Source organism: Pseudophryne corroboree, chromosome 8 (genome assembly GCF_028390025.1).
Source record: "Pseudophryne corroboree isolate aPseCor3 chromosome 8, aPseCor3.hap2, whole genome shotgun sequence".
Lineage (NCBI taxonomy): Eukaryota > Metazoa > Chordata > Amphibia > Anura > Myobatrachidae > Pseudophryne > Pseudophryne corroboree.
Window position 1 is genome coordinate 376664970 of NC_086451.1, and position 19899 is coordinate 376684868.

The 19899-nt window shown below is 38.5% G+C and overlaps 1 long non-coding RNA gene and 9 other non-coding genes across 10 annotated transcripts; all 10 read right to left on the reverse strand.

The window, feature by feature from the left end:
* Positions 1-1218: 1218 nt before the first annotated feature.
* On the reverse strand, positions 1219-3095 carry LOC134947826 (uncharacterized). The gene is made up of 4 exons (XR_010182803.1): positions 3024-3095; positions 2640-2720; positions 1993-2058; positions 1219-1242 (listed from the first exon to the last, which is right to left on the reverse strand). It is a non-coding gene; the product is annotated as an uncharacterized LOC134947826 (long non-coding RNA).
* An 8467-nt stretch (positions 3096-11562) lies between these two features.
* On the reverse strand, positions 11563-11671 carry TRNAL-CAA (transfer RNA leucine (anticodon CAA)). Its single transcript has 2 exons — positions 11634-11671; positions 11563-11608 (listed from the first exon to the last, which is right to left on the reverse strand). It is a non-coding gene; the product is annotated as a tRNA-Leu (tRNA).
* Positions 11672-12420: 749 nt separating this feature from the next.
* On the reverse strand, positions 12421-12529 carry TRNAL-CAA (transfer RNA leucine (anticodon CAA)). The gene is made up of 2 exons: positions 12492-12529; positions 12421-12466 (listed from the first exon to the last, which is right to left on the reverse strand). It is a non-coding gene; the product is annotated as a tRNA-Leu (tRNA).
* A 749-nt stretch (positions 12530-13278) lies between these two features.
* On the reverse strand, positions 13279-13387 carry TRNAL-CAA (transfer RNA leucine (anticodon CAA)). Its single transcript has 2 exons — positions 13350-13387; positions 13279-13324 (listed from the first exon to the last, which is right to left on the reverse strand). It is a non-coding gene; the product is annotated as a tRNA-Leu (tRNA).
* Positions 13388-14136: 749 nt separating this feature from the next.
* TRNAL-CAA (transfer RNA leucine (anticodon CAA)) lies at positions 14137-14245 on the reverse strand. Its single transcript has 2 exons — positions 14208-14245; positions 14137-14182 (listed from the first exon to the last, which is right to left on the reverse strand). It is a non-coding gene; the product is annotated as a tRNA-Leu (tRNA).
* Positions 14246-15467: 1222 nt separating this feature from the next.
* TRNAL-CAA (transfer RNA leucine (anticodon CAA)) lies at positions 15468-15576 on the reverse strand. The gene is made up of 2 exons: positions 15539-15576; positions 15468-15513 (listed from the first exon to the last, which is right to left on the reverse strand). It is a non-coding gene; the product is annotated as a tRNA-Leu (tRNA).
* Positions 15577-16325: 749 nt separating this feature from the next.
* Positions 16326-16434, reverse strand: TRNAL-CAA (transfer RNA leucine (anticodon CAA)). Its single transcript has 2 exons — positions 16397-16434; positions 16326-16371 (listed from the first exon to the last, which is right to left on the reverse strand). It is a non-coding gene; the product is annotated as a tRNA-Leu (tRNA).
* A 749-nt stretch (positions 16435-17183) lies between these two features.
* TRNAL-CAA (transfer RNA leucine (anticodon CAA)) lies at positions 17184-17292 on the reverse strand. The gene is made up of 2 exons: positions 17255-17292; positions 17184-17229 (listed from the first exon to the last, which is right to left on the reverse strand). It is a non-coding gene; the product is annotated as a tRNA-Leu (tRNA).
* Positions 17293-18042: 750 nt separating this feature from the next.
* On the reverse strand, positions 18043-18151 carry TRNAL-CAA (transfer RNA leucine (anticodon CAA)). Its single transcript has 2 exons — positions 18114-18151; positions 18043-18088 (listed from the first exon to the last, which is right to left on the reverse strand). It is a non-coding gene; the product is annotated as a tRNA-Leu (tRNA).
* A 749-nt stretch (positions 18152-18900) lies between these two features.
* TRNAL-CAA (transfer RNA leucine (anticodon CAA)) lies at positions 18901-19009 on the reverse strand. Its single transcript has 2 exons — positions 18972-19009; positions 18901-18946 (listed from the first exon to the last, which is right to left on the reverse strand). It is a non-coding gene; the product is annotated as a tRNA-Leu (tRNA).
* Positions 19010-19899: the final 890 nt, after the last annotated feature.

Genomic DNA, 19899 nt, shown 5'->3' on the forward strand with positions numbered 1-19899 from the left:
CTGTATGTATTAGCAGTCATGACATTTCATGACCGCTTCAGAAAAAAGAGGGTTACAGTACTGTAGGTGGTGTTGTAGGGAGTACTATCCATAATAGTGGACTGTACTCAGAGCCAGCCATAAATAATATGATTCCCTAGTCAAGTTTTTGGATGCTGCCCCCTTGCACAGATGCTATTTCCGCCTCTGAGCCTGTACCCCTTTCCCAGCACCATCACCCCTCAACCATAGCAGTCGTCATTTTGGTGCTCCTCCAACTTACTGTACTGTATGTTTAAAATAGCAACAGTGTGCACATTCGGTGTGCATCCCAAAACGGTGCATGTTCTTGCTGGGAAGGGGCAAGGCCACACAGTAATTCCCCAATCTGAAATGACGCCACACAGTACTGCAACTTTATTCACAACATATCATGCAATAGTGTCTCTTTTTCTCGTTACATCATATGATAGTACCACATTACTCCTCAAAGTATTCCCACTTATTCACATTGCATCACATCATATTGCTCTTTGTTCACATTAGACCACACAGTAGTGCCCTTGCTACAGTATATGTTACACAACAAAGTACTGTATACACATAATGCTGCACATTAGTAATGCATTTTGTATGCACAGAATATACTGTAGGCATGCTGCATATCATATTAATCAGCAGAAGCTGCTTGTGCCCCTGGGCATTTGGCAAGTATGCCTATGCCTAGGGCAGGCTCAGACTGGAGATCAGTACGTAATCCCGCTGGACGGGATCCCGGCAGTCAAAATACAGACGCCGGAATCCCGACCACACAATCCCGACAGGGGCGGCGAGCGGAAAGCAGCCCCTTGCATGCTTGCTTCGCTCGCCACGCGGTGGGCACGGTGCCTCGCTACGCTCTACACACTATTATATCAGTAGTCAGGAAACGCAGCATGCATTTGTGGAGTGAAGAGGGTGAAAAAGGAGAGAAAGTACAGTTTGTACTGTAAGGTTATGTCAGAGGGTGTGAAGATGATCAGCTCAGTGTTATACATGTTACAGTAAGTTAGAATACAGTACAGTGCATTATGTATTTCTATTTTATTACCAGGTGTCTCCTCCACTGGTTGGCGACGGACTGTAAAAAGATAATACAGTACAGTTAGTCATATCAGTTTGACTTAAAATAATGTTGGAGAAAAAAAATACTGTAATTACAGTACCAACTATTGCTACTGTACAGTATACTGTATTTACCAAAAATGTATTCTGGCTCGTCGTCTGTGGGTAAAAGAGAAGAATATTATAAGATACAGTATACAGTAAAAAGTATAGTAATAGTACACTAGTGTCCAGGCCCAGTGTCAGGTGGGTAAAAAAAGGTATGCTTGTGACAGGCATGGTGATTCCAAGGGACCCCACCGAGACCATCAGAAAATTTGTGAGTGACCCGTATGCCGGTGATTATGACTAGAATAAGGTACAGTAGCAACTCTTTTTTCTTTTGAATTATGTATACTGTACAGTACTGTATGTGCATATTGTACAGTACACTTAAAATATTTAGCAGTTACTGTAGTGGTAATTTTTGGGATGACAGTATTAGCATACTGTAAGCATCCAACTGAGGCCCCCAAACAGATGCCGCCACTAGGTACAGTACGTGCCTCTCGTGCCTAATGGGAAATTCATCACTGACAGTATCTAGAGAGATGAATGGAGAGACAGTGACAAGGGGTGAGAGAGAGAGAGAGAGAGAGAAATTGAGTAAGATGGGTGTTTTTTTTAGAACAGGATGTTGTCCATACAGTAGCAACCAATCAAATATTACCTACTGTACTGTATTATCGTCTGTAAGTGTAACTAGATACTGTAAATGTTAATGTGGGATGTGATCGGTTGCTACTGTATGGGCAATATCACCAGTTCAAACAAAAACAATTTTCATCCGATTTCTACGCATTTGCCAGAAAAATCTGATGAAAAGTGCTACTCTGATGGCATCAGATCAATGTCAGTAATAATTCTTACCACTAAATGCAGCAGCATCATCATCATCCTCCTCCTCCTCCTCCGTGGCCTGTTCCAGTGTAGGGCCTGTGAAAAAAAACATTAATGTGAAAAAAAAAAAGGTTAATTCCAGGAAATACACATACCCTCCAACATGGTACAAAATGCTCTGGTTCTGGACTTCCCTCTTAATTTATTATTGCCATCACCTGTGAAGAAACAGCTTTCTTATCATATAACTAGTTCAACACAGGTGATGGAAATCATAAATTAAGAGGGAAGTCTAGAAACAGAGCAGTGCGGCGGGTCATGTTGGAGGGTCTGCATACAGAAACATAGAATTTGATGACAAATACTGTAAGAACCACTTTGCCCATCTAATCTGCCTCTTTTTTTTAACCTTTTTTTTACATCAAACCTTATAACAATTTTCCCCAAACATCACATGATGCAAAGATAAATAAATAAAAAAATAAATAAAAAAAGAGGTGCAAGATGGAATTGTGATTGGGCCCTCCCAACCACCCTTATGTTATATAAACAGGGTCTGCCACACGACTGTGGCTGAAATGACTGGTTGGTTTGGGCCCCCACCAAAAAAAGAAGCAATCAATCTCTCCTTGCTCAAACTGGCTCTACAGAGGCACGATGTACCGGACTGGACTTACTTAATGGGTGCAGTGAGGTGATGGACATAGAGGTAGAGTCCTGGTCCTCCTCCTCCGCCACCGCCTGTGACAGTGTAGGGCCTGTGAAAGCAAAAAATCCATGAAATATACTTTTGTATTCTGTGTTGAATACAGTAAAGCAAAAATTCAGTCAGGAATTGGAGGAGGAGAGTAAATTTCGCACACAGAGACGAGAATGTCGAGGCCAGAATCAGGGGGTAGTGGAGGAGGGTTAGGATACCGTACCTCACCCTGTTGGGATTGCTGCAATCAGGATGCCACTGTCGGTCACCTGACCGCTAGAATCCTGACTGCTGGTCACGCAAACCCAACCCATTGGTTTAACACAATGTACAGTACAGTACAATACTGCAGTTTACTTACCAAGTTGGGGAGAGGGTTTTTCATCCTCACTGTCAATAATTACTGAGTTGAAAATAAAAAAATATTATAAACAAAATACAGTAGAGTACAGTTACTACAAAATTGCACAGTAGTACAGTGCTACAGGAGGCAGAGATATATTCATAATACAGTAGGAGCAGAATGACTGTCCAGCGGTAGGGGACATACAGTACTGTATTTAAAAGACCTGCTGTCTGGATCCCGACATTCAGAATGCAGAGTGTGGATTCAGAGTATGATTGGAGGGTTAGGCTAGTGGAGGGTGGGTCGGATGCACAATTTTGGGCACCATAATACAAAATGGATATCGTGGAACTACAAAAGGTTTAGAGGCGGGCGACCAAAGTGATGAAGTGGATTGAGAAGATGGAATACAAGGAAAGGCAGGCTAGGCATGTTTACATTGGAAAAGAGGAGATTAAGAGGGGACATGATTAACCTTTACAAATATACTGTATACAGTAAGGGGACAATACACAGGAACGGTTTTTGATAAGATGGACACAGAGGACACGTGCACAGTAACTCTTGTTGAAGTAGAGGCGATTTCGCACAGAGGCGAAAAGGGGTCTTCACAGTGAGGGAAATACTGTACAGTACATGTTTGGAATTCCCTGCCTGAAAAGTAATAAAAGTGGACTTGGTCAATACTTTTAAGAATGGGCTTGAGAAAATCCTACTGTACTTACTATAATCTGGCTCCTCTTCCTCCCCCGAATCAATGGGAATGAGCTCCTCCTCTGTATCAATTACGAGGCGGTCTGTGTGTAAAAGATGACAAGTATTGTAAAATACAAAAATTACAGTAATACTGTAGGAAACTAGTGTGTCTGTAACAAAAAGTAATTATTACCACTTCCGGAGCTCTCGGATGCAGCAGGTGGTGGTGGTGGTGGTGTTGGTACTGTGGGAAAAAAAATAACAGTACTGTAAGTGAAGCTGTCAATTTGAAACATGTACTGTACAGTATCCAGGACACATGTACAGTAGTGTAACAACGATGACAGTAGCACCAGAATTCTCGTTACACAATACCTGGCAGCGCAGCAGGTGGTGGTGGTGGTGGTGGTGGTGGTACTGTGGGAAAAAAAATAACAGTACTGTAAGTGAAGCTGTCAATTGGAAACATGTACTGTACAGTATCCAGGACACATGTACAGTAGTGTAACAACGATGACAGTAGCACCAGAATTCTCGTTACACAATACCTGGCAGCGCAGCAGGTGGTGGTGGTGGTGGTGGTGGTACTGTGGGAAAAAAAATAACAGTACTGTAAGTGAAGCTGTCAATTGGAAACATGTACTGTACAGTATCCAGGACACATGTACAGTAGTGTAACAACGATGACAGTAGCACCAGAATTCTCGTTACACAATACCTGGCAGCGCAGCAGGTGGTGGTGGTGGTGGTGGTGGTACTGTGGGAAAAAAAATAACAGTACTGTAAGTGAAGCTGTCAATTGGAAACATGTACTGTACAGTATCCAGGACACATGTACAGTAGTGTAACAACGATGACAGTAGCACCAGAATTCTCGTTACACAATACCTGGCAGCGCAGCAGGTGGTGGTGGTGGTGGTGGTGGTGGTGGTACTGTGGGAAAAAAAATAACAGTACTGTAAGTGAAGCTGTCAATTGGAAACATGTACTGTACAGTATCCAGGACACATGTACAGTAGTGTAACAACGATGACAGTAGCACCAGAATTCTCGTTACACAATACCTGGCAGCGCAGCAGGTGGTGGTGGTGGTGGTGGTGGTACTGTGGGAAAAAAAATAACAGTACTGTAAGTGAAGCTGTCAATTGGAAACATGTACTGCACAGTATCCAGGACACATGTACAGTAGTGTAACAACGATGACAGTAGCACCAGAATTCTCGTTACACAATACCTGGCAGCGCAGCAGGTGGTGGTGGTGGTGGTGGTGGTGGTGGTACTGTGGGAAAAAAAATAACAGTACTGTAAGTGAAGCTGTCAATTTGAAACATGTACTGTACAGTATCCAGGACACATGTACAGTAGTGTAACGATGACAGTCACACCAGAATTCTCGTTACACAATACCTGGCAGCGCAGCAGGTGGTGGTGGTGGTGGTGGTGGTGGTGGTACTGTGGGAAAAAAAATAACAGTACTGTAAGTGAAGCTGTCAATTTGAAACATGTACTGCACAGTATCCAGGACACATGTACAGTAGTGTAACGATGACAGTCACACCAGAATTCTCGTTACACAATACCTGGCAGCGCAGCAGGTGGTGGTGGTGGTGGTGGTGGTGGTGGTGGTACTGTGGAAAAAAAAATAACAGTACTGTAAGTGAAGCTGTCAATTTGAAACATGTACTGCACAGTATCCAAGACACATGTACAGTAGTGTAACAACGATGACAGTAGCACCAGAATTCTCGTTACACAATACCTGGCAGCGCAGCAGGTGGTGGTGGTGGTGGTACTGTGGGAAAAAAAATAACAGTACTGTAAGTGAAGCTGTCAATTGGAAACATGTACTGCACAGTATCCAGGACACATGTACAGTAGTGTAACAACGATGACAGTAGCACCAGAATTCTCGTTACACAATACCTGGCAGCGCAGCAGGTGGTGGTGGTGGTGGTGGTGGTACTGTGGGAAAAAAAATAACAGTACTGTAAGTGAAGCTGTCAATTTGAAACATGTACTGTACAGTATCCAGGACACATGTACAGTAGTGTAACAACGATGACAGTAGCACCAGAATTCTCGTTACACAATACCTGGCAGCGCAGCAGGTGGTGGTGGTGGTGGTACTGTGGGAAAAAAAATAACAGTACTGTAAGTGAAGCTGTCAATTTGAAACATGTACTGCACAGTATCCAGGACCAAAAAGGGGTCCGGCCAATAAACAATCTGCATCAGAGAAGCAAGATACAGTATGCTTAAAGTATACAGTACTATATACTAGATCGCCAACAAACGTAAATTAACAAACAACTATCACTGGAATTTACCATCCTCATCCCGTAGCGAAGCACGGGTATTCAGCTATCTACAATGTTATTTATACTTTGTGTTTAATATTTACATTTAGTTTTGTAAACAGACATTCTTAACATTAACGGATTGCAGCGAGTTATCTGTGATGGTCAGGACAGGGGGTTGGGACTATAGAAATCACTATGTACTGTACACTACTGTATTTGACAATACTTACCAGCTTGGCGGCGCCTGTCCCGCCTCCTGTGACGTCGTGCTACCAGCCCTGTAAAAATATATATACAGTATAATGGCAGCATACTGTACAGCCAATGAAATTCAACATTGACAGCATCTTTATGACATCACAATAAATGGAATTGTTCATTCTAGTACCCTGCACCTAATCACTCAGGAGGGCATAGTGTACTGTACTGTCTTCAAAACTTAAGGGGCACATTTCTAAATGTGACATACAGTACACTTACAGTATCGCTACAGTACAGTAGGTCCAGGGTATTAGACAGAACACTACCTTTATAGACATTGTAACACACATAAGCATTGCCCTTATAAACATTATGACACACATCAGCATGCAGCCCTCCCACCCTTAACCATCTCAGTACTGTTCATTACATTACAAATTGATTTCATGACAGATGATGCAGTACTCACCTGAATTCATCTTATTCACGTCATGTCACAGTAGTGCAGTTTATTCACGTCACAGTACTGTCCTTGATTCACGTTGTGTCACACAGTAGAGCACCGTATTCACGTCACAGTATTGTCCTTGATTCACGTTGTGTCACACAGTAGAGCACCGTATTCACGTCACAGTACTGTCCTTGATTCACGTTGTGTCACACAGTAGAGCACCGTATTCACGTCACAGTACTGTCCTTGATTCACGTTGTGTCACACAGTAGAGCACCTTATTCACGTCACAGTACTGTCCTTGATTCACGTTGTGTCACACAGTAGAGCACCGTATTCACGTCACAGTACTGTCCTTGATTCACGTTGTGTCACACAGTAGAGCACCTTATTCACGTTACTGTACGTCACAGTAGTGCAGTAGTATATCCACATTACGTCACAAAGTAGAGATCTGCCAGTCATGAACCTTATGCAAGAGTAATGCACGTCAGAACACATTAGGCCACTGTAACATCCCTTAGAATAATTTCTGCCAAAGTAACATCCCTTAGAACACTGTACTATCTGAAACACAAATTTCGGCACACTGCAATTAAACCACACAATGCACTGCACGACTGCGTGATATGACAAACTGCACATTTCCCTGCAAAATATGATACAATGTACACTACACAAAAAACTGCAATTACAGTACCACATGTGTATACAGTACACTGCACGACAGTGCTGGCCCTAGCCAGGTACAGATACAGCCGCAGTCACGCAAAATATAGGCATGCCGCATATCATTTTAATCAGCAGAAGCTGCTGGTGCCCCTAAGCATAGCAAATGCCCTAGGCATTTGCCTACTGTAGTTTGCCTATGCCTAAGGCCGGCTCTGCTGCACGATGTGATTCACTATGTATTACACTCACTGCACAATACCATATTCTGAATGTACACTGCATGACACGCTGCAATTACGCAGCACGATACACTGTGATACATTGCATATACTGTACACTGCATGATACTGTACACTGCACAATCGTAGACCACCTGGATTGTAAAGAACTACTGTATATACACAAGTTTAAAAAAATAACAATTGTTTTTGTAAAATGCATGTCGATCTTTTTCCATGTCAACTTAACGACCATGTCAACCTACAGTAACTGGTGTCAACCAATTTCAAAAGCCGCACCATCTAGGTCGACGCAAAAAAACAAATTTACCTTTTGACCCGGGTTAACGTTTGGTCCTTGTTTAACCATTTGTTTACCACAAATACTGTACAGTGCTGTATAGACCGGATACCTGCTGCTACAGCAGCCCCTGCTATATTGTACTGTACCTGTAACTACAGTAACTTAAAGTACAGTAATCTACAGTAATGTACTGTACTTACAATCCCTTATGGCCTGCAGGCGTCGTGGGGTCCGCCTCACGAGGTCACTCCACCTCCTCTGGAGAGACCTCACCGTTCTCCTCCGGTTGTAGGTCCGGAGGATATCCCTGCTGGCCCTCCTATATGCCCTTACTTTCTCCTCGTTGCTGGCGAGAGTTCTGTCCCGCCAGCGAACGAGGAGACGCAGCTCACCCATAGCATAGGGACGGTCACGTACAGGTACTACAGGTACAGCAGCCATGCTTATGCTCAATGAGCGATCCAGACGTCGTGCGTCTCAGACGTCGTGCGTCTCAGGCGTCGTGCGTCTCAGACGTCGTGCGTCTCAGGCGTCGTGCGTTCCAGGCATTCAACGTACAGTACTGTAGTTACTGTACTTTGTGACAGTTTCCCTTAGTTTTACATATGCCCTTTCTTTGACCACAGTATTTTCCACTGTCTTGCCCTACGCCCTTCCCTCCTGGGAGCCTTCACAGGTCTTATGCTATACACAAATACCGAAGATGCACAGTCCGTCAGAATACACTCATTTCATTCACGCTGTTTGGGTGCATTTAGCGTAAAGAATCGCTCCTGCAGATGTACTTTGATTTATGTGAAACCTGTGTGCATCCTTCCATTGACTGTCTTACAATGGAAATAAAATAATACAGTGCATTATTACAGAAAAAAAAAAAAAAAAAAAGAAAGAAAGCACATCATGTCTCGAACCCTGGACCCCCAGTGAGGGAGGTGGGAGCCTTCACCCCTAGCCCACGACGCCTCATGAGAGATTTCTAATTTCATGTGTGAAAGTACTGCAAACAGCGCCCGGCCCTCGCCCCATTGCTGTTGGTTTATGCCTTAGAGGACTCGGACGCTCGCATTTGTAAAGCACGGTGTTTTCCTCCGCCTCCTGCTAGCCTGTTGCCCTTCCCCCATGGGAGCCTGCACAGATCATGCAGTAGACAGGGAGGGAATGCAGGTCATGTGCAATACACAAACGCCCACTGTAGTACTACTGTATTTTGCTCACTTACAGTACCGTACTGTAGGTTGCATTTAGCGTAAAGAATCGCTCCTGCAGATGTACTTTGATTTATGTGAAACCTGTGTGCATCCTTCCATTGGATGTACTGTATTGGAGAGAAAAAAAAAATGTTAAAGTGAATGTCATGGGAACACATTAAAAATAAGGTTGGCACTTCCTTCCCATTGGTGTTGGTTTACAGTATGCCGTAGTGTACTCGGACGCTCATGTACAGTAATTGCATTTCAAAGGCACAGTATTTTCCATCGTCTCCCCCCTACCCCCATCGCCCTTCCCCCCTGGGGGCCTGCACAGGGAGGAAATTCAGGTCCTGTGCAATGCACAAACGCTGAAGATCTACAGTACTGTTTTGCTTAGTTGGTAGCGCCAGAATACACTCATTTCATTCACGCTGTTTGGGTGCATTTAGCGTAAAGAATCGCTCCTGCAGATGTACTTTGATTTATGTGAAACCTGTGTGCATCCTTCCATTGACTGTCTTACAATGGAAATAAAATAATACAGTGCATTATTACAGAAAAAAAAAAAAAAAAAAAGAAAGAAAGCACATCATGTCTCGAACCCTGGACCCCCAGTGAGGGAGGTGGGAGCCTTCACCCCTAGCCCACGACGCCTCATGAGAGATTTCTAATTTCATGTGTGAAAGTACTGCAAACAGCGCCCGGCCCTCGCCCCATTGCTGTTGGTTTATGCCTTAGAGGACTCGGACGCTCGCATTTGTAAAGCACGGTGTTTTCCTCCGCCTCCTGCTAGCCTGTTGCCCTTCCCCCATGGGAGCCTGCACAGATCATGCAGTAGACAGGGAGGGAATGCAGGTCATGTGCAATACACAAACGCCCACTGTAGTACTACTGTATTTTGCTCACTTACAGTACCGTACTGTAGGTTGCATTTAGCGTAAAGAATCGCTCCTGCAGATGTACTTTGATTTATGTGAAACCTGTGTGCATCCTTCCATTGGATGTACTGTATTGGAGAGAAAAAAAAAAATGTTAAAGTGAATGTCACGGGAACACATTAAAAATAAGGTTGGCACTTCCTTCCCATTGGTGTTGGTTTACAGTATGCCGTAGTGTACTCGGACGCTCATGTACAGTAATTGCATTTCAAAGGCACAGTATTTTCCATCGTCTCCCCCCTACCCCCATCGCCCTTCCCCCCTGGGGGCCTGCACAGGGAGGAAATTCAGGTCCTGTGCAATGCACAAACGCTGAAGATCTACAGTACTGTTTTGCTTAGTTGGTAGCGCCAGAATACACTCATTTCATTCACGCTGTTTGGGTGCATTTAGCGTAAAGAATCGCTCCTGCAGATGTACTTTGATTTATGTGAAACCTGTGTGCATCCTTCCATTGACTGTCTTACAATGGAAATAAAATAATACAGTGCATTATTACAGAAAAAAAAAAAAAAAAAAAAGAAAGAAAGCACATCATGTCTCGAACCCTGGACCCCCAGTGAGGGAGGTGGGAGCCTTCACCCCTAGCCCACGACGCCTCATGAGAGATTTCTAATTTCATGTGTGAAAGTACTGCAAACAGCGCCCGGCCCTCGCCCCATTGCTGTTGGTTTATGCCTTAGAGGACTCGGACGCTCGCATTTGTAAAGCACGGTGTTTTCCTCCGCCTCCTGCTAGTCCTCCATTCCCATTATGCATTAGCGAACTCAGACGCTCATATATTTTATATTTTAAAAAGCACGGTGTTTATACATTGTACTGTACATTATTCCTTTTACACAATTACTGTAGTTGCGTCTCCATACACATACAGTACTGTACTCCATACTTTTTCCACCGCTTCCCGTTACGCCTACAGTATTGCCAGAGCTGTAGATCAATCCGCCGCTATACTGTACGATCGAAAGTACTGGATTAGTGGAGCATTAGCCACACAGTGGTGGAGATGTGTAATGCATGATGAGTATCTAGATCGTCTCAACGCGCCTGCCTGTGATTAAACTCAGCTATCGCCTTAGCGTGGCTAAACGCCCGTCTCGGCGGAGAAACAGTCAAGATAAAGTTGGCTACATCTGTAGAGTCTGAGAGCCTGAATCTACTTTCTATTCCAATTTATTCTTTGTTTTATGATTTGTTTACTGAATACTGAAAGGATGTTTTGCAAATAATACATTTGTGAAAACCTTTTTTCTACATGGAACTAAACTTAAGAATTTTTTAACCAGTCATTGTGTATTTATCACTTAGGAATAATGTCATTAATTCAACTCTATGGCAACAAGTGCAATATTGGTGTGTAGATGGGATATCATACAATTTCTCCCATTTTCAAACTATTCTGTTCCCTATGTTTCTTTAAATAATTAGGCTGCACATTGTTAGAAATAAATGGTAACAAGATTCCAATGTCCAAGAGAAGGACTTTTAAAAGAGAATGGATGTCCTAAGGTCACTTGTTATTTTGCATGGTAGACTTATCCACAAATTAATATTCTTTTCATACAAAGTACAAGAAAATAAAATTGTCAGAAGAGGGATTTGAACCCACGCCTCTTTACAGAGACCAGAACACCCATTTAGAGGAAGAATGCAATCTTGAGTCTGGCGTCTTAGACCGCTCGGCCATCCTGACAAGTACAAATGCCCTTTGAATTAAGTTGCCAATAAAAGATTATAATGTACAAAAAAAGGATTTTGGGGTATCTTTCAGCCAAATAATATGTACTGCTTGAAAAAAGTAACATAAAATCAAGAACTTGGATTTATACAGTATACTACCGCTAAAGGTGAGCCATCACAATTAATACTTAAGAAAAACTGCTCAGGTTATAATGATATCCTTTATAATAACTATACAAATTATTTACTAAAATCTCTTTCAGGAAAAAACAGATTTATGTGTCTAGCAAGTAATTTTTGTAAACTTTTAGATATAGAGTCTGAGAGCCTGAATCTACTTTCTATTCCAATTTATTCTTTGTTTTATGATTTGTTTACTGAATACTGAAAGGATGTTTTGCAAATAATACATTTGTGAAAACCTTTTTTCTACATGGAGCTAAATTTAAGAATTTTTTAACCAGTCATTGTGTATTTATCACTTAGGAATAATGTCATTAATTCAACTCTATGGCAACAAGTGCAATATTGGTGTGTAGATGGGATATCATACAATTTCTCCCATTTTCAAACTATTCTGTTCCCTATGTTTCTTTAAATAATTAGGCTGCACATTGTTAGAAATAAATGGTAACAAGATTCCAATGTCCAAGAGAAGGACTTTTAAAAGAGAATGGATGTCCTTAGGGAACTTGTTATTTTGCATGGTAGACTTATCCACAAATTAATATTCTTTTCATACAAAGTACAAGAAAATAAAATTGTCTGAAGTGGGATTTGAACCCACGCCTCTTTACAGAGACCAGAACACCCATTTAGAGGAAGAATGCAATCTTGAGTCTGGCGCCTTAGACCGCTCTGCCATCCTGACAAGTACATATGCCCTTTGAATTAAGTTGCCAATAAAAGATTATAATGTACAAAAAAAGGATTTTGGGGTATCTTTCAGCCAAATAATATGTACTGCTTGAAAAAAGTAACATAAAATCAAGAACTTGGATTTATACAGTAAACTACCGCTAAAGGTGAGCCATCACAATTAATACTTAAGAAAAACTGCTCAGGTTATAATGATATCCTTTGTAATAACTATACAAATTATTTACTAAAATCTCGTTCAGGAAAAAACAGATTTATGTGTCTAGCAAGTAATTTTTGTAAACTTTTAGATATAGAGTCTGAGAGCCTGAATCTACTTTCTATTCCAATTTATTCTTTGTTTTATGATTTGTTTACTGAATACTGAAAGGATGTTTTGCAAATAATACATTTGTGAAAACCTTTTTTCTACATGGAGCTAAATTTAAGAATTTTTTAACCAGTCATTGTGTATTTATCACTTAGGAATAATGTCATTAATTCAACTCTATGGCAACAAGTGCAATATTGGTGTGTAGATGGGATATCATACAATTTCTCCCATTTTCAAACTATTCTGTTCCCTATGTTTCTTTAAATAATTAGGCTGCACATTGTTAGAAATAAATGGTAACAAGATTCCAATGTCCAAGAGAAGGACTTTTAAAAGAGAATGGATGTCCTAAGGTCACTTGTTATTTTGCATGGTAGACTTATCCACAAATTAATATTCTTTTCATACAAAGTACAAGAAAATAAAATTGTCAGAAGTGGGATTTGAACCCACGCCTCTTTACTGAGACCAGAACACCCATTTAGAGGAAGAATGCAATATTGAGTCTGGCGCCTTAGACCGCTCAGCCATCCTGACAAGTACATATACTCTTTAAATTAAGTTGGCAATAAAAGATTATAATGTACAAAAAAAGGATTTTGGGGTATCTTTCAGCCAAATAATATGTACTGCTTGAAAAAAGTAACATAAAATCAAGAACTTGGATTTATACAGTATACTACCGCTAAAGGTGAGCCATCACAATTAATACTTAAGAAAAACTGCTCAGGTTATAATGATATCCTTTATAATAACTATACAAATTATTTACTAAAATCTCTTTCAGGAAAAAACAGATTTATGTGTCTAGCAAGTAATTTTTGTAAACTTTTAGATATAGAGTCTGAGAGCCTGAATCTACTTTCTATTCCAATTTATTCTTTGTTTTATGATTTGTTTACTGAATACTGAAAGGATGTTTTGCAAATAATACATTTGTGAAAACCTTTTTTCTACATGGAGCTAAATTTAAGAATTTTTTAACCAGTCATTGTGTATTTATCACTTAGGAATAATGTCATTAATTCAACTCTATGGCAACAAGTGCAATATTGGTGTGTAGATGGGATATCATACAATTTCTCCCATTTTCAAACTATTCTGTTCCCTATGTTTCTTTAAATAATTAGGCTGCACATTGTTAGAAATAAATGGTAACAAGATTCCAATGTCCAAGAGAAGGACTTTTAAAAGAGAATGGATGTCCTAAGGTCACTTGCTATTTTGCATGGTAGACTTATCCACAAATTAATATTCTTTTCATACAAAGTACAAGAAAATAAAATTGTCAGAAGTGGGATTTGAACCCACGCCTCTTTACAGAGACCAGAACACCCATTTAGAGGAAGAATGCAATATTGAGTCTGGCGTCTTAGACCGCTCAGCCATCCTGACAAGTACATACGCCCCTTAAATTAAGTTGGCAATAAAAGATTATAATGTACAAAAAAAGGATTTTGGGGTATCTTTCAGCCAAATAATATGCACTGCTTGAAAAAAGTAACATAAAATCAAGAACTTGGATTTATACAGTAGATGGGATATCATACAATTTCTCCCATTTTCAAACTATTCTGTTCCCTATGTTTCTTTAAATAATTAGGCTGCACATTGTTAGAAATAAATGGTAACAAGATTCCAATGTCCAAGAGAAGGACTTTTAAAAGAGAATGGATGTCCTAAGGTCACTTGTTATTTTGCATGGTAGACTTATCCACAAATTAATATTCTTTTCATACAAAGTACAAGAAAATAAAATTGTCAGAAGAGGGATTTGAACCCACGCCTCTTTACAGAGACTAGAACACCCATTTAGAGGAAGAATGCAATCTTGAGTCTGGCGCCTTAGACCGCTCGGCAATCCTGACAAGTACAAACGCCCTTTGAATTAAGTTGCCAATAAAAGATTATAATGTACAAAAAAAGGATTTTGGGGTATCTTTCAGCCAAATAATATGTACTGCTTGAAAAAAGTAACATAAAATCAAGAACTTGGATTTATACAGTATACTACCGCTAAAGGTGAGCCATCACAATTAATACTTAAGAAAAACTGCTCAGGTTATAATGATATCCTTTATAATAACTATACAAATTATTTACTAAAATCTCGTTCAGGAAAAAACAGATTTATGTGTCTAGCAAGTAATTTTTGTAAACTTTTAGATATAGAGTCTGAGAGCCTGAATCTACTTTCTATTCCAATTTATTCTTTGTTTTATGATTTGTTTACTGAATACTGAAAGGATGTTTTGCAAATAATACATTTGTGAAAACCTTTTTTCTACATGGAGCTAAATTTAAGAATTTTTTAACCAGTCATTGTGTATTTATCACTTAGGAATAATGTCATTAATTCAACTCTATGGCAACAAGTGCAATATTGGTGTGTAGATGGGATATCATACAATTTCTCCCATTTTCAAACTATTCTGTTCCCTATGTTTCTTTAAATAATTAGGCTGCACATTGTTAGAAATAAATGGTAACAAGATTCCAATGTCCAAGAGAAGGACTTTTAAAAGAGAATGGATGTCCTAAGGTCACTTGTTATTTTGCATGGTAGACTTATCCACAAATTAATATTCTTTTCATACAAAGTACAAGAAAATAAAATTGTCAGAAGTGGGATTTGAACACACGCCTCTTTACAGAGACCAGAACACCCATTTAGAGGAAGAATGCAATCTTGAGTCTGGCGCCTTAGACCGCTCGGCCATCCTGACAAGTACATATGCCCTTTGAATTAAGTTGCAAATAAAAGATTATAATGTACAAAAAAAGGATTTTGGGGTATCTTTCAGCCAAATAATATGTACTGCTTGAAAAAAGTAACATAAAATCAAGAACTTGGATTTATACAGTAAACTACCGCTAAAGGTGAGCCATCACAATTAATACTTAAGAAAAACTGCTCAGGTTCTAATGATATCCTTTATAATAACTATACAAATTATTTACTAAAATCTCTTTCAGGAAAAAACAGATTTATGTGTCTAGTATGTAATTTTTGTAAACTTTTAGATATAGAGTCTGAGAGCCTGAATCTACTTTCTATTCCAATTTATTCTTTGTTTTATGATTTGTTTACTGAATACTGAAAGGATGTTTTGCAAATAATACATTTGTGAAAACCTTTTTTCTACATAGAACTAAACTTAAGAATTTTTTAACCAGTCATTGTGTATTTATCACTTAGGAATAATGTCATTAATTCCACTCTATGGCAACAAGTGCAATATTGGTGTGTAGATGGGATATCATACAATTTCTCCCATTTTCAAACTATTCTGTTCCCTATGTTTCTTTCAATAATTAGGCTGCACATTGTTAGAAATAAATGGTAACAAGATTCCAATGTCCAAGAGAAGGACTTTTAAAAGAGAATGGATGTCCTAAGGTCACTTGTTATTTTGCATGGTAGACTTATCCACAAATTAATATTCTTTTCATACAAAGTACAAGTAAATAAAATTGTCAGAAGTGGGATTTGAACCCACACCTCTTTACAGAGACCAGAACACCCATTTAGAGGAAGAATGCAATCTTGAGTCTGGCGCCTTAGACCACACGGCCATCCTGACAAGTACATATGCCCTTTAAATTAAGTTGCCAATAAAAGATTATAATGTACAAAAAAAGGATTTTGGGGTATCTTTCAGCCAAATAATATGTACTGCTTGAAAAAAGTAACATAAAATCAAGAACTTGGATTTATAGAGTATACTACCGCTAAAGGTGAGCCATCACAATTAATACTTAAGAAAAACTGCTCAGGTTATAATGATATCCTTTATAATAACTATACAAATTATTTACTAAAATCTCTTTCAGGAAAAAACAGATTTATGTGTCTAGCAAGTAATTTTTGTAAACTTTTAGATATACAGTCTGAGAGCCTGAATCTACTTTCTATTCCAATTTATTCTTTGTTTTATGATTTGTTTACTGAATACTGAAAGGATGTTTTGCAAATAATACATTTGTGAAAACCTTTTTTCTACATAGAACTAAACTTAAGAATTTTTTAACCAGTCATTGTGTATTTATCACTTAGGAATAATGTCATTAATTCAACTCTATGGCAACAAGTGCAATATTGGTGTGTAGATGGGATATCATACAATTTCTCCCATTTTCAAACTATTCTGTTCCCTATGTTTCTTTAAATAATTAGGCTGCACATTGTTAGAAATAAATGGTAACAAGATTCCAAAGTCCAAGAGAAGGACTTTTAAAAGAGAATGGATGTCCTAAGGTCACTTGTTATTTTGCATGGTAGACTTATCCACAAATTAATATTCTTTTCATACAAAGTACAAGAAAATAAAATTGTCGGAAGTGGGATTTGAACCCACACCTCTTTACAGAGACCAGAACACCCATTTAGAGGAAGAATGCAATCTTGAGTCTGGCGCCTTAGACCGCTCTGCCATCCTGACAAGTACATATGCCCTTTAAATTAAGTTACCAATAATAGATTATAATGTACAAAAAAAGGATTTTTTTTGGTATATTTCAGACAAATAATATGTACTGCTTGAAAAAAGTTTCATAAAATCAAGAACTTGGATTTATACAGTATACTACCGCTAAAGGTGAGCCATCACAATTAATACTTAAGAAAAACTGCTCAGGTTATAATGATATCCTTTATAATAACTATACAAATTATTTACTAAAATCTCTTTCAGGAAAAAACAGATTTATGTGTCTAGCAAGTAATTTTTGTAAACTTTTAGATATAGAGTCTGAGAGCCTGAATCTACTTTCTATTCCAATTTATTCTTTGTTTTATGATTTGTTTACTGAATACTGAAAGGATGTTTTGCAAATAATACATTTGTGAAAACCTTTTTTCTACATGGAACAAAACTTAAGAATTTTTTACCAGTCATTGTGTATTTATCACTTAGGAATAATGTCATTAATTCAACTCTATGGCAACAAGTGCAATATTGGTGTGTAGATGGGATATCATACAATTTCTCCCATTTTCAAACTATTCTGTTCCCTATGTTTCTTTAAATAATTAGGTTGCACATTGTTCGAAATAAATGGTAACAAGATTCCAATGTCCAAGAGAAGGACTTTTAAAAGAGAATGGATGTCCTAAGGTCACTTGTTATTTTGCATGGTAGACTTATCCACAAATTAATATTCTTTTCATAAAAAGTACAAGAAAATAAAATTGTCAGAAGTGGGATTTGAACCCACACCTCTTTACAGAGACCAGAACACACATTTAGAGGAAGAATGTAATCTTGAGTCTGGCGCCTTAGACCACACGGCCATCCTGACAAGTACATATGCCCTTTAAATTAAGTTGCCAATAAAAGATTATAATGTACAAAAAAAGGATTTTGGGGTATCTTTCAGCCAAATAATATGTACTGCTTGAAAAAAGTAACATAAAATCAAGAACTTGGATTTATACAGTATACTACCGCTAAAGGTGAGCCATCACAATTAATACTTAAGAAAAACTGCTCAGGTTATAATGATATCCTTTATAATAACTATACAAATTATTTACTAAAATCTCTTTCAGGAAAAAACAGATTTATGTGTCTAGCAAGTAATTTTTGTAAACTTTTAGATATAGAGTCTGAGAGCCTGAATCTACTTTCTATTCCAATTTATTCTTTGTTTTATGACTTGTTTACTGAATACTGAAAGGATGTTTTGCAAATAATACATTTGTGAAAACCTTTTTTCTACATGGAACTAAACTTAAGAATTTTTTAACCAGTCATTGTGTATTTATCACTTAGGAATAATGTAATTAATTCAACTCTATGGCAACAAGTGCAATATTGGTGTGTAGATGGGATATCATACAATTTCTCCCATTTTCAAACTATTCTGTTCCCTATGTTTCTTTAAATAATTAGGTTGCACATTGTTAGAAATAAATGGTAACAAGATTCCAATGTCCAAGAGAAGGACTTTTAAAAGAGAATGGATGTCCTAAGGTCACTTGTTATTTTGCATGGTAGACTTATCCACAAATTAATATTCTTTTCATACAAAGTACAAGAAAATAAAATTGTCAGAAGTGGGATTTGAACCCACGCCTCTTTACAGAGACCAGAACACCCATTTAGAGGAAGAATGCAATATTGAGTCTGGCGCCTTAGACCGCTCAGCCATCCTGACAAGTACATATACTCTATAAATTAAGTTGGCAATAAAAGATTATAATGTACAAAAAAAGGATTTTGGGGTATCTTTCAGCCAAATAATATGTACTGCTTGAAAAAAGTAACATAAAATCAAGAACTTGGATTTATACAGTATACTACCGCTAAAGGTGAGCCATCACAATTAATACTTAAGAAAAACTGCTCAGGTTATAATGATATCCTTTATAATAACTATACAAATTATTTACTAAAATCTCTTTCAGGAAAAAACAGATTTATGTGTCTAGCAAGTAATTTTTGTAAACTTTTAGATATAGAGTCTGAGAGCCTGAATCTACTTTCTATTCCAATTTATTCTTTGTTTTATGATTTGTTTACTGAATACTGAAAGGATGTTTTGCAAATAATACATTTGTGAAAACCTTTTTTCTACATGGAGCTAAATTTAAGAATTTTTTAACCAGTCATTGTGTATTTATCACTTAGGAATAATGTCATTAATTCAACTCTATGGCAACAAGTGCAATATTGGTGTGTAGATGGGATATCATACAATTTCTCCCATTTTCAAACTATTCTGTTCCCTATGTTTCTTTAAATAATTAGGCTGCACATTGTTAGAAATAAATGGTAACAAGATTCCAATGTCCAAGAGAAGGACTTTTAAAAGAGAATGGATGTCCTAAGGTCACTTGCTATTTTGCATGGTAGACTTATCCACAAATTAATATTCTTTTCATACAAAGTACAAGAAAATAAAATTGTCAGAAGAGGGATTTGAACCCACGCCTCTTTACAGAGACCAGAACACCCATTTAGAGGAAGAATGCAATATTGAGTCTGGCGTCTTAGACCGCTCAGCCATCCTAACAAGTACATACGCCCCTTAAATTAAGTTGGCAA